Below are 13,532 nucleotides of genomic sequence, written 5' to 3'. Positions count from 1 at the left end.
CCCCCCCTCAAGGGACAGATCCCAGATGTCCCCAGAGTCCTAACCCAGGGTGGGCGGAGGGGGCCTGGAGGAGGGCCCAGGCCAAACACGGCCAAAGCTCCGGGGGCCGCCCTCGGGACCGAGCAGACCAGCGAGAGAGCTCGGGGGGGCGCCCCCAAGGCCTAGGCCTGGGTCTTGGCGGGGGGCGTGACGGGGATTCCTGACGGGGCTCGGGAACCTGACGGGGCTCTGGGACCGCCTCAGGAACAGAGGGCTGCGGGACCGCCTCAGGAACAGAGGGCTGCGGAACCGCCTCAGGAACAGAGGGCTGCGGAACCGCCTCAGGAACAGAGGGCTGCGGGACCGCCTCAGGAACAGAGGGCTGCGGGACCGCCTCAGGAACAGAGGGCTGCGGAACCGCCTCAGGAACAGAGGGCTGCGGGACCGCCTCAGGAACAGAGGGCTGCGGGACCGCCTCAGGAACAGAGGGCTGCGGGACCGCCTCAGGAACAGAGGGCTGCGGGACCGCCTCAGGAACAGAGGGCTGCGGGACCGCCTCAGGAACAGAGGGCTGCGGGACCGCCTCAGGAGCCGGAGTCGGGGCTGACAGGATGCAGGGGGCCGGAACCGGGGCAGACAGGATGCGGGGGGCCGGAACCGGGGCAGACAGGATGCGGGGGGCCGGAACCGGGGCAGACAGGATGCGGGGGGCCGGAACCGGGGCAGACAGGATGCGGGGGGCCGGAACCGGAGCAGACAGGATGCGGGGAGCCGGAACCGGAGCAGACAGGATGCGGGGAGCCGGAACAGGAGCAGACAGGATGCGGGGAGCCGGAACAGGAGCAGACAGGATGCGGGGAGCCGGAACAGGAGCAGACAGGATGCGGGGGGGCGGCGTCGGGGGGCAGAGGATCCCCGGAGCTGCCCGAGTGGGGACCCGGGTCCGTGGCGCTGGCTGCGGGGGTACCCGGGTCCGAGGTGCCGGCTGCGGGGGTACCCGGGTCCGAGGTGCCGGCTGCGGGGGTACCCGGGTCCGAGGTGCCGGCTGCGGGGGTACCCGGGTTCGGGGCGCTGGCCCCCCCCTCAAGGGACAGATCCCAGATGTCCCCACAGTCCACATCCAGGGCGGGCTGGGGGGGAACACGGGTCCTCGGAGCTGGCTGGGGGGGGGCACGGGTCCTCGGAGCCAGCTGGGGGGGGACACGAGTCCTCGGAGCCGGCTGGGGGGGAACACGAGTCCTCGGAGCCAGCTGGGGGGGGACACGAGTCCTCGGAGCCGGCTGGGGGGGAACACGAGTCCTCGGAGCCGGCTGGGGGGGGACACGAGTCCTCGGAGCCGGCTGGGGGGGGACACGAGTCCTCGGAGCTGGCTGAGGGGGGTCCGGAACCATCACCGGAGGAGGGGCTGATGCGTCCGGGACCACCACAGGAACGTGGGGACGTGCGTCCGGGACCACCACAGGAACGTGGAGAGGTGCGTCCGGGACCACCACAGGAACGCGGAGAGGTGCGTCCGGGACCACCACAGGAACGTGGAGAGGTGCGTCCGGGACCACCACAGGAACAGGGACAGGTTGGGGCTGGCGCTGACGCCGTTGCCTCTGCAGGCTCCTGGGCCCACCCAGAGCCAGGCGTGTTCCCCAAAAGGGGTCCCAACACTCACGCACGTTTTTAGCCGCTTCACGGCAGAGGAAGTCCAACATGGTGAGGTACTCTCCCGCTGGGTCCACCTGGTCGGTCCGTTCTGTCATGGTTAGGTTGTTTTAGGACCCAAGTGCAGGAGACAGAGGGAGGCTGGAGGCAGTAGTTCTCAAAAACAAGGGGTTTATTCCAAAAAGGCAAAACAAGGCGCTGCAAAGCAGGATGAACAAAAAACCAGGATCAAGAAAAAGGTACGAGGAGACATGGAGGAAGACACAGTACGGACCGACAGGGAACCAAGGAATGACAAGACGAGATATACTGAAGGGATAACGAGACAAGACGAGACACAGGTGCGGACACAATCAGGGCCGATGGGACACAGGCGGGGCAAGACAGAACTGAAAGTTACAAACACTGGGGGGGAAGTGTCAAACCCTGACAAACACCTGTTCTCATTTGCAGTTTGATTGACTACTAGACAGTTGTTTCTCTCATCTACTGGAAAGATGCCCCCTCCCCCCATATAGTCAAAATGTAATGCATATTCTCTCATCATGTAATACAAGTTTTAAGTTTGATGCAGGGTACTGTACATGTTAGAATAAGAAATGCTGAAAAAACATCAGTTCACCCTGACATTTTCTTATTTACATGTCAAAAAACATAATCTGGCCAAAACTACTCTGACCAACACGTAAAGGACCCGGTAAGTACATGGACCGTTATCTTCCTTTTTGTTCACTTTTTTTGGTTATACTTGTTACCTTAAGACCTGGGAGTTAGTTTTTCTCTTCTTTTGGAGGGCATGGCCCACCAGGGGGTATTGGTGGACTACACTGATGGCAAGGGTTCAAAGATGCATCTCTGTTCACCAAACCTTTATTTCCAAGGTCTCAAAGGCTTAATACTTGCATCTTGATCAATGGGTAAAGTTTAATCATAATCAAACGTATATTTTTAGTTTGCCGGTTAAGAGTAATTGTCGTGGAAAAAAGTAGCTAATACCTCTAAACATATTACATAAATATTCGAGTAAGACTGAAATATGGCTCCAGATAGCGAGTGACACAGAACAATTGACAGCATGAAAATTACAACAGACCAAGAATTCTTATAGCTAAATATAGCTAAATACTAGGGCTGGGTATCACCAGGTACCTCACACTATGATACTATCACAATCATTTGCTAACGATAATGATATCACGATACAGCAATGCTGCGATAATTGATATGTTGCAAGACAATTCATCCACGACACATTACCATATCTGTGTCACTGAAGAAATTCAGAATTTGACCGCAGTGAATCCACTTCACACATTTTCATAACATTTCTTTGTAACTACTCATTGTGATTGAAAATAACATTTCCATCGCATTCAGTATATTTAATGTTTATTTTTAATACATTTCCTCCATATTATTATCAATTAATTATCTTTTTATTTTTATTTTTTCCACGATTAAAGCATTCATTTATTCAGCGATTTATAAAAGCAATATTTAACATGACGTTTTTAATGTGATATGTTTCAACAGACAACGTCCTTGGACTGGATTTGCGATTAAAGTCACTGACTAAAATGTCAGAATCAGAGATTGAGGACTTGATGGCAGAGGTGAGACCAGCGTGTGCTTCGCTTCATGTTTTTAACATTATACTTAAACATCCAAGTAATAATAATCCACTTCTAACATTTATATATTGTGTGTGTGTGTGTGTGTGTGTGTGTGTGTGTGTGTGTGTGTGTGTGTGTGTGTGTGTGTGTGTTGTTTTTTCTGTAAAATCTAGCTCTTCAGACGATACGGATTTTCAAAACCTATATCCATAAAAGTTTGTTCTGTTCAACCATAACACCAGTGGAAGAAAGTCAAGATCCAAGTGGAGTGGAATAAATCTGCAAAGCATACTGTATGTTTTTATTTTTAAAGATGTTTAGTCTTTTCTCGTGAAGTCTTTATTTCCTGGAAAAGAATCAAATTATTTGGGGAATGTGTATGTATTCTTTATGCCGGAGTTGTTACAACCAGATTTGAGGGAAATTAGTTCCACGACCAAAATATGAGTGTTTGATTCCCCCTGAAGTCATCTTTGACTTTCAGGAAAAAGGGTAGTGTGGAAATGAGAACTGGTTGTGTTTAAGCAAAGTAAGCATTTACATAAAGGTTTTCTCACTAATCTGTTCCTCAGAGGCACAAAACGATGATGTAAAGCCGTGATTCCCAACCCCCGGTCCCCGGACCGGTACCGGTCCGTAGAGCCGTTACTACCGGGCCGTGGAATGGCTTGTGTTCCGATCATAATTAGGGCTGCAACGACGTTGTCGACAAAAAGCGATAATCAAAATTGTCGGCAATTGTCACCAGACGGTTTTTTCCCAATGGAGTGAGGCATCTCACTTCACTTCACCTCATACAATCTCTGCCCAGAGCGGCGTGTCAGCGCAGTTTTTTTTTTTTTTTTTCTTTTTTGCGTCTCCCCGCACCAGACGACTGCGCTCACTGATCAATGCTGCAGATGCTGATCAATGATGAGCAGGGGTCCGTCTGTTAACCCTGAAATGAGGGAAACTGAGTTTTCCGTTTCACAAAGGGAGGTAACTCAAACCAGAGAAAGAGAGGTAACTCTAGCCTGTTTCACAAAGAGAGGTAACTTAAGCTCTCGGTCAGTTACCGTAGTAATAGACTCTCTGAACCTAACCTGGACCAGGTTTATATGAATGAACCTGGAGTTTCTCTGCGTCTCCGCCTCTTTCAGAGCCGCACGCACATTTGATTTCCTCATTCATTCAGTCAGCAGGCGAGTTTTGGCGAAGTTCTGCCGTCTGTCATTAAAAACGGAGTCAGTATTTTAGAAGTCCATTGTCACGAACATGGCATGTCCTTTTGATGAAGACACAATTGATGAAGGTGCAGAATTAATGCGCAGAGAATTAAATATTCGTCGGGAGATGGACAGACCACGTAATACATGTATATTACAGTACATAGTCTCATTACAGGCAAAGCAATATGTGTTAATCCTTTATTTGTTATAATTTTGATGATTGAATTGTTTAATGATTTCATAATATATTCAAATTTTTTGAGATTTTTTATTTGGGGTTTCATAAACTGTGAGCCATAATCACCAAAATTATAACAAAGGCTTGAAATATCTCACTTTGCATGTAGTGGGAAATAATATTTGTTTCACCTTAAGTTGAATTTACTACGAATGAAGTTTTGCAATATATTCAAATTTTCCGACCTCCACCTGTATATTATTACATGAATAAATAAGAGCATAATACAGGGGTCTCCAACTCCGGTCCTGGAAAGACCTATCCAGCATGTTTTAGGTGTCTCCCTGCATGAATGACAGCAGCAAAGTTGAATAAAATATCTATTTTTCATTGAAGTACCCATCTTTCTTGTGTTTATTATCATTTGCCACATAATTAAAGCAACCTCATACTAAATTTAAGAAAACAATTTTTGCATTTTTTTGTCATTTAATTTCATCCAAAACTTGTCGAAATGTGTTTCTTTGAGTGGCAGCCCTGTCATGGCTTGGCGGACAATAAGTTCTGGTACCCGACCGGACTGAACAGTGCAATGCACAGGTGCTGTATGCAGGTTAGGTTCAGTCAGCTGCAGAGATGAGCGGACCTCAGCAAATCTCCATGAGCCGTTTCTTTACTAGTTGTTCGAGTAAAAGAAATAGTGATGAACAAGTGGAAAATCCTACCAAAAAGAAAAGCAAAAGCTTTAATCGCAAGTACGACATTATGTATATAAAATACGGATTTGTTGCAACGGGCGATTTGGAGGCGCCAAACACACTTTGTATTTTATGTGGAGAAACGCTCGCCAACGAAGCAAAAGAAGCCATCCAAGCTTCAAAGACACTTAAATACAAAACATCCTTCTCTCAAAGACAAACCAGTGGAAGGAAAAAACGTGACTTAGATTTGCAGAAGCAAGTTTTAAAGGCCACAACATCAGCTAACGTCGCTGATGATAGCCTGCATTTTAAAATGCATTGTTTTTTTCTAAAATGTTTATTAAAATTGACATAAATTGTCAACCGGTCCCTGAGCTTTTTGTTTATACTTCTGCTGGTCCTTGGCACAAAAAAGGTTGGGAACCCCTGATGTAAAGCACTAACTTGTTATTCCCAGGTGAAATGTGCACAGCTAATGTTGTGGCCTCATAGCTAAGAATTCCTGGTTCAAATCTTTCTTGGGGCCTTTCTATGGGCAGTTTTTACCATGTCTGCTCGGGCTCTAGTTTTATCAGCAAGAGGTCATGCCTATATAGTTTAAAACAGAGACTGATCACTAAAGCTCATTCTGACTTGGGCTTCCTCGTATATCCCAAAAATATGCTAATAACCCTTGGCTAATTGATCCTAGACTGGTGGCCTGTACTAAAATGTTTTTATGTTGCTTCAGTCATTAACGTTTATATAAATACATTTAAGGACATCATTTTTAATCTGAGAATGTATTTCATTCGTGTTTTTTTTTTTTTCATTTTTTCTTTTAAAATGTTTTAAATGACCTTTGAAATGAAAGGATTCATTTGATTGGCTTTTTGTCATTTATATCAAACGAATAAAACACAAATCTGGGAAAGTATCCAATTGGATATTTACCAACCATCTTGGGCCCAGATGTAGTTTTTTTGTCTTCATCTCAACGTAACATTTGACCGCAAGTGTAATTGGAATCTGATCACAGCTTTGTTTTATCGAGTATAGAAGATACAAACACTTGAATTCGTTTTTCCTTGTTGTGCCACAAAGGGGGTGCTGGTTCAGTAATTAAAGAGTTGATAATTATTAATTAATAAAGTAGATTACTTATCAAATTGAGTTGTCAAAATGAATTAATCAAAACGGGGCACAGGATAAGATTTTAAAAAAATTATAAAAAGTTTGGGTTTTTTCAAAATTAAAATTGGGTTATTTTACAGATTTGACACAAAGCTGGTATATTAAAAGCCTCACACGGGGCACCATTTATGTTGTGCCACAAAGGGGGTGCTGGTTCAGTTATAGATTTATTAATAATTGTCTTTCGATAATTAGTAATAATTCATAAATAGGGGTGTAACAATATAACGTGACACGAAATTTTGCGATACAAAAACGTCATGATACGTGTCGTGGAGGTGACAAACTGTATCGCGATATTGTATTCTTAATATTAATCTATTGTGTTGACTAGTAACGCGCATCCGACCACGCGAACATCAACACAGCAGCTAGTGCCGTACTGTGGCGTATCACTCCGCCCAATCTAAAACAGACTAACCACTACAGACAAACTGACTAGTGTAATTATAGTCCCTGATTTACATCAGAATATAAAGAATATATTTATAAAATAATGAACCCTGAATTACCAAAATAACCTTCTTAACAAAAATAAATCTCCTCTTACACTTATAAGGTGAGCATGAATCAATCTTTTTTATGATGTAAAATTGTAGGTATTTATTTAGTTTTATTTATTTATTTATTTAATTTTTTTGTAAAATTTCTGGAAAAGAAAAAAGCCAAATCATACATGAGAGAAACTATTCAGATTGTGGCAAAATATTTGTACTTGTATGAAACTGAAGATGCATAATGCAAACCTGACATTTACTTTTAGGTCAGTTTGTGGAAAATGGTTGGCCTGGCTTTCTCTTTAAAACTTAAACAGTTATAAAGCATTACAAACTGTAACAATAGGGCAAATGCACAGCATTGTTTTGTATTTTGTGTCTTTCAAATAAAAGACAATTTTTCCAGTCATATGTTCCTCATTCAAGGTTGTTAAAAAATACAGCTATAATATCGTATCGTTATCGTGACCTCAATATCGTGTATGGTACCGTATCGTGAGATTAGTGTATCGTTACACCCCTTTTAATAAAGTAGATTACTTATCAAAATGAATTAATGAAAACGGGGCACCACCTGACTTATCAGGAAAATAATAACTATCAGCAAAATCAGTCTCAAAGTAGCTGTTATTCCATACGTTCCAGCCTGTTGCAAGGGGTGGCGTTACAGAATAACAGTGAAGGAAGGAGTCCAGGCACAGACCTTTGCAACCAGCAGCTGTGACAAATATGCATAAAATAAACAAACAACTTTTCTCATTCAAATTAATCAGAATTTATTTACACAAGTGTTAAAAGATAGTGAAACAACATATGGGATGAATTCCTATGCCTAAACAACTAACTAAACATTAACACTAACTTCATATTGTGTGCGTGCGTGCGTGCGTGCGTGCGTGCGTGCGTGCGTGCGTGCGTGACGATGGCTGTTCATACATGTGGTGTGGCAAAAGAAAAGATGGCTGACAAAGTCACGTGGTGACTGAGTCTCGCGTAATTCAAAACTACGGGAGGTTTCTCCACCCAGATACTGAAAGTTTCAGAGGCCTGATGGTCTAGGTACTAACATGTCCGTGTGGGTTAGTGAGAAGGAAAGGAAAACGGTCACAATATAATACACACGTAACTCCCGCTGGTCTGCATGACAGACCGTCGGCACACTACACAAGAATAAAAAAGAACATAATCACGCCTGGCGTGATCTCTCACCACCGGTACCTTTATCGTTCTGCTGCTCTCCACTCAGGAGCTAGTGTCTGGGGTTGAACCCACTACCCTCGCTCTGAACTTTTGATGGGAAACAGGAGCCCGAAACGCTTCGGTAGTGAGGGCTCACTCAACAAACGTAACGACCGTCGCTAAACACAATCAACACTAACTGCTTCAAACTAACTCTGCCAAGACACAAGCCTCTTACTTTGAGATGCCCTGTAGGTTGTCGGCGGCGTCGGAACTCGAGGTTTGAGTGCCGGTCCACAGGGTACTGATTTAACCGTACGTTTGCGTCCCCGTGTATCCTACGCCGTAAGCTCTGTCAGTGTTTGACATTTCCCCCAGTTTGTGTTTCTGTTCTGCCCCGCCTGTCTTCCAACTGAACTGGATTGTTCAGACCTGTGTCTCGTTACCCCCTTGTGTATATCTGGTCTTGTCTTTCCCTTTCTCCTTGTGGTTCCGTACTGTTTGCTCCCTCCATGTTGTCCCGTAGTTTTGTTATTCATGATCCTGGTTCTTGGTTTGATCCTGCTCTGCAGCGTTTTTTGTTCTTTTGCTTTTGTGGAATAAACCTTTTTTGGAACTCCTGCCTCTCGCTCTCCTGCATCTGGGTCCTCATCCTACCACTCCATGACGGAACGGAACCACCAGCATGGACCCAGCAGGAGAGAGTTTCGCCTTCTGGGACTACGTGTACCGGGAGGCAGAACTCTCAATTCCTGGTTGGCGGCACCCGGATGAGCTGGACTCCCCGGATGAGCTGGAATCCCCCTACCGGGGAACACGCCTGGCTCGGTGTGGGCCCCAGGAGCATTCAGACATTCTCTTCCGGTGGTGGTCCCGGCCGCATCAGCCCCTGCTCCGGTGATGGTCCCGGACCCCCCACAGCCAGCGCCACGGACCCGGGTTCCCCCGCAGCCAGGTTCAAGTTCCCCTCCAAGTCGTCCAGGCCCCACGCCAAGGCCCAAGCCTAGGCCTCGTGGACGACCCCCCCGGAACTGTCTCGCCGGTCTGCCCAGTCCCGAGGACGGCGTTTTGGTGAAAGCAGAGCCTGAGGTGGAGTCTGAGGTATTTACAGGTGAGACAAGCCCTAACAACCTCACGGAAGTCCAATTTACCACTGGTTTCATGTATTTATAATTAGGCTAGTATTATTTCTAGATAATTGCCCGTTATCAGATTACCCATGTGCTTTCACTCTGCGGTGTATTTAAATGTAAGTTTAAGGAGCATCAATAAATTACCAACTGAATGAATCAAACCATGTTAACGCAGTTTTTTGTTTTGTTTTAGTAAATTAACTCAATAGCATCCATAATATAAAACTAAAAACATATTCAAATACAGTGGAAAGAGGCATCTTATTTGTCCGCAGTAATATAATGATTTGGCTTAGTTATGGAGCCACCCAGTCTCCTGATGTGAAAAATGTATTAGAATAATTTTCTAAAAATTAAAAAAACAAAAACATTTTTCATACAAATAACATGAAATCTAGGAATTCTTCAAATACAATGTAAAGAGGTCTGTCTAAGTTGATTCTCGTGTCTAAGTTGATGATTATGAAACCTTTATTATTACATAAAAATATTATAAAATACAGGAAGCCTTTAAATTGAATGACAAGTCATGTTCATCTTTAACTGTCTCTCGCATTTCGTCTTAATTGGATATTTTAATAAACAACAACATCAGTTGCAGAGTTTTAGAGGAACTAGACCTTTACTTACATCTCCATTAGTCTTTTCTGATAATCAGTATAATTTAATGTGTGTGTTAGGGTTGGTTTTCGCTGCAGTTCATCTGAGGAGCCTCAGAGCAGTGGCTGCAGTACACTGATCAGCCAGCAGATGGAGCCACAGCTCCATTTGAAAGGGAAAGGCCGTCCAGCAACTTGAAGCAGGTAATGGCAGAATTCACGCCGAAATTCACCTGTTGAATAAATGAACGAGGAGTGAGAATGATGAAAGGGTTCAAAATAAGTGCCTGACTTTTCCACATAGCTGAGTAACATTTAAAATGGTTTGTGTGGACGTTTTGGGTAGAGTTGACTCTCCTCCACTGGGAAGGTTGTTGGTCCAATCCCCAGTCCTTTTATGTGTCTGGACACTGAACCCCAGTTATAGCACCACATCAGTGAGGAGGGTTGGCTCAGCAAGGGGATCCCAATAAAAATAACTGATACCAAATCAATATACACCGTGACTGACTGCGGTAACCCCCACAAAGGGAAAATGCGGAGGGAATATTAAAAGTCAAAGAGAAGAAATAATAAGAATAACTCAAGACTAAACAATCAAATGTGCAAACAAGAGGAATGTTAATTTCATGTGTTGAAGCGGATCTTATCTGTGCTGTCGTCACACTTCGGTGTCGGCTGTTATTAAGGAGCTTTGATTAAATCCACACTCAAATCAAATTGCATCTATTACCAGACTAAAGTTTGCACACGCTTACTCTCTAAAGGCCTTTCCTTACTTTGGTCGTTGTTTATTTTTCCTGTTTTTTCCACTTTTAAGATGTAGCTGAAGACATCAAAATTACGATCTACAAAAAATGGTGAATAGGCAGAAATGATCAAATCCAAGCAACCTTGAACAATGTTTCAATGTTTAATGCATTTGCATGAGCTAACAGGAGAAAAATGTGAAACATCTTGCTGATCACTCTGCCTTCAAATCTTTCAATTCTTCAGTTGTTGACAGATTTTGAAGGAACTTCCTGGTAGCCTGTTCTACACTTCTTGAAGAACTGACCACAAATCTTTTGTGCCACAAATCCTTCTGTTTCTTCATGTAATCCAGACACACTCGGTAATGAGATGAGGGCTGAGGGGAGCATGCATCGCTCCAAGACTACTTGCTCTTTCTACCCTGACAAAGACGATACCAAATAACATCAGCGCTAAGTTAGTCGTCCTGCAGCGGAACACATTTGAGGCCATTCAGGCGGCTCGATGATGAAGTGTCTGCTTGTTTCTCAACATCAAGGACACCCCGGTTAAGCCGGGCAGACACTGTGCGATTGTCGGCTCGTTTTGAACCGATTTTCCAGTCGTGCGATTATTTTTTGGATCGGGCCAGATTTCGCCCCAATCGCTGGTCGTTCCTCGTGCAGTAAACGTGAGGTAATGACGAGAGAGTAACACCTCACGACGAGCTCCCGATCATGAATCGTGTGCTCGCAAGAAAATCAAATGTGTTTGAAATCCTGGTCGCTCCTCGTGAAGGAATCACAGTTGAACCAGCTACGACCCGATTGGACTCATCCTTTCGCAGAGAGCATGCGCAATCTCTGATGTCACGTCAAAAACTATTATTTGTAGTTTAAAGTGTTGCAAATTCACATTACAAATCATGTTTTAATAGCAGAAAAAAAGACTGCATTTCCCACGTCTGCCCAGCCAATTCCTTGTCCAATCACGACGCTGTCTAATCTTTTTTCATTTATCGCCACACAGAATGGAACAAATTGCTAAGGCAGCGTGTTTGTTTTTACTGAGCATCTTCGGTGTCTCCCACTTCCGGGTTCCTCCTCTTCCTCTTCTTTTTGACGTTGCAGCTCCAGTAACAGAAGTCCGACGGGAGGATTATGATCGTATAGTGTGAGCAGACGGAGCATCAGAGCATCGGGTCGTACAGTGTGAGACCATAAATCGTAGGCTGTGAACTTTTGAACTCAGCAATCTAATCGTGCAGTTTGAGATGGGGCTGAATCAAACGATTTAAAATATCGCACAGTGTATGCCCAGCTTTGGAGAAACTGGCTGCCTGACCACTGAGTGGGAGAGGAAAACCCCAAAGAGGAAAACCCTGTGGTCCCTGGCACCGGTGCTTTGTTGTACTATCTACCTCTACAGTATATGACAAGATGTGTAGCAGAAAGATTTAGCAACCTTTAATCATTAACATTATGCTGTGGTGTTACCATTCATTTTTTTTTTATATGTAAAAATGGCTCAGCATAGGAACCTGGAGCCGTTTTTTATTTTATTCTTTTTAGATATGCAGTTACAGAGAAACTGACATGCGATCTGCCGCAGTCTTGGTGTAAAAAATAATTAGAAGTTAATATTCTGTTTTGAACATGCAATTGAAAATTGGCAAAATATGTAATTTCGGAACTAAAAATACGCAGGCATCCCTTTCTTATACAGCAAAAAAGCCTTTTCACTTTAGTATTTATGGTTCTTTGGCGAAAACTGGTCAGCTGAGTAAAGCGATCCATGACCGCTTCAAGAGATCTTGCTCCTGCAGAAAAAATTAACTGGTCTGAAATAACATCAAGAATCCATAAGTAATTGGGGGAAACCAGCCTGTTCTTATTCCAGGAGCATCAAATGCTGCCAGTTTGTGAAAAACTGCTCATGTCTTTTAAGTTTTTAGGTAGGCACTAAATGTTTTTACATATTGTTGCTCTGAGATGCAAAAATATCAGATGATAGATGACTGGAAAAAACTAGTCAGTAGAATCTAACGTAAGGTGGATGTGGCCATGGATGTAGATCCATCATTTTATGTGATGAAATGGGGGGTAAAGAATAAAAACAATGTTTTAGACCTGCCAATGAAGGCAGGCTTGTGAATCATCTTTAAGAACGTCATCTTTCCCTTCTGCTAAAATGCTTCTCAGTGACTCTTTCACCCGTATCTTTTCATTTTCTAAAAGAACTGATGAGACAGGAGACGGCGGTTCAACTTGTGCTTTGATCCTTTATCTTGAAACCTAACCCACCTCAGAGCAGGTCAGGTTGACGACAAAAACCTCCACTTGAAACTGAAAAGTTACCTTTGCTGAGACGCTCGTCTTCCTTCGAAGCACAAACCTCCAAACGCTTTGAACTTCTGAGAAGATGCAAACCAGAGCCCCAGACACAACCTTCTTCATAGAAGTTGCAATTCTGAGTATAGAGCTACACACACACAAACACACAAGCACAAACACGCACACACACACACACACACACACACACACACACACACACACGCTCCGGAAAGATCTGAGAAGAAACGTTCTCATGAGAAAGCTGATGTTTACCCTGTGGAAGCTACAGCCTGCACAGTCTGCGGCTTTCACTTGAACACACAACCACAACCACACACACACACACACACACACACACACACACACACACACACACACACACACACACACACACACACACACACACACACACACACACACACACACACCACACACGCGCACACACACACGCTAGAGGATGAAAAGCTGTCTCTGCCATATGTTTGTGGGCTTCCTCTGCACACAGGAAGTGCCCTGGAGGTTGCTGGGAGGTTGGAGGAGGCAGACAGACGCAG

The 13,532-nt window shown here is 44.5% G+C and overlaps 1 long non-coding RNA gene across 1 annotated transcript; it reads left to right on the top strand.

Moving 5' to 3' along the window:
* The first annotated feature begins 1,726 nt into the window (after window positions 1-1,726).
* Window positions 1,727-5,026, top strand: LOC133463646 (uncharacterized). Its single transcript, XR_009784357.1, has 3 exons — window positions 1,727-2,329; window positions 3,166-3,245; window positions 3,419-5,026. It is a non-coding gene; the product is annotated as an uncharacterized LOC133463646 (long non-coding RNA).
* Window positions 5,027-13,532: the final 8,506 nt, after the last annotated feature.

Source organism: Cololabis saira, chromosome 17 (genome assembly GCF_033807715.1).
Source record: "Cololabis saira isolate AMF1-May2022 chromosome 17, fColSai1.1, whole genome shotgun sequence".
Taxonomy (NCBI): Eukaryota; Metazoa; Chordata; class Actinopteri; order Beloniformes; family Belonidae; genus Cololabis; species Cololabis saira.
This window is presented reverse-complemented; position numbering and strand designations above follow the sequence as displayed.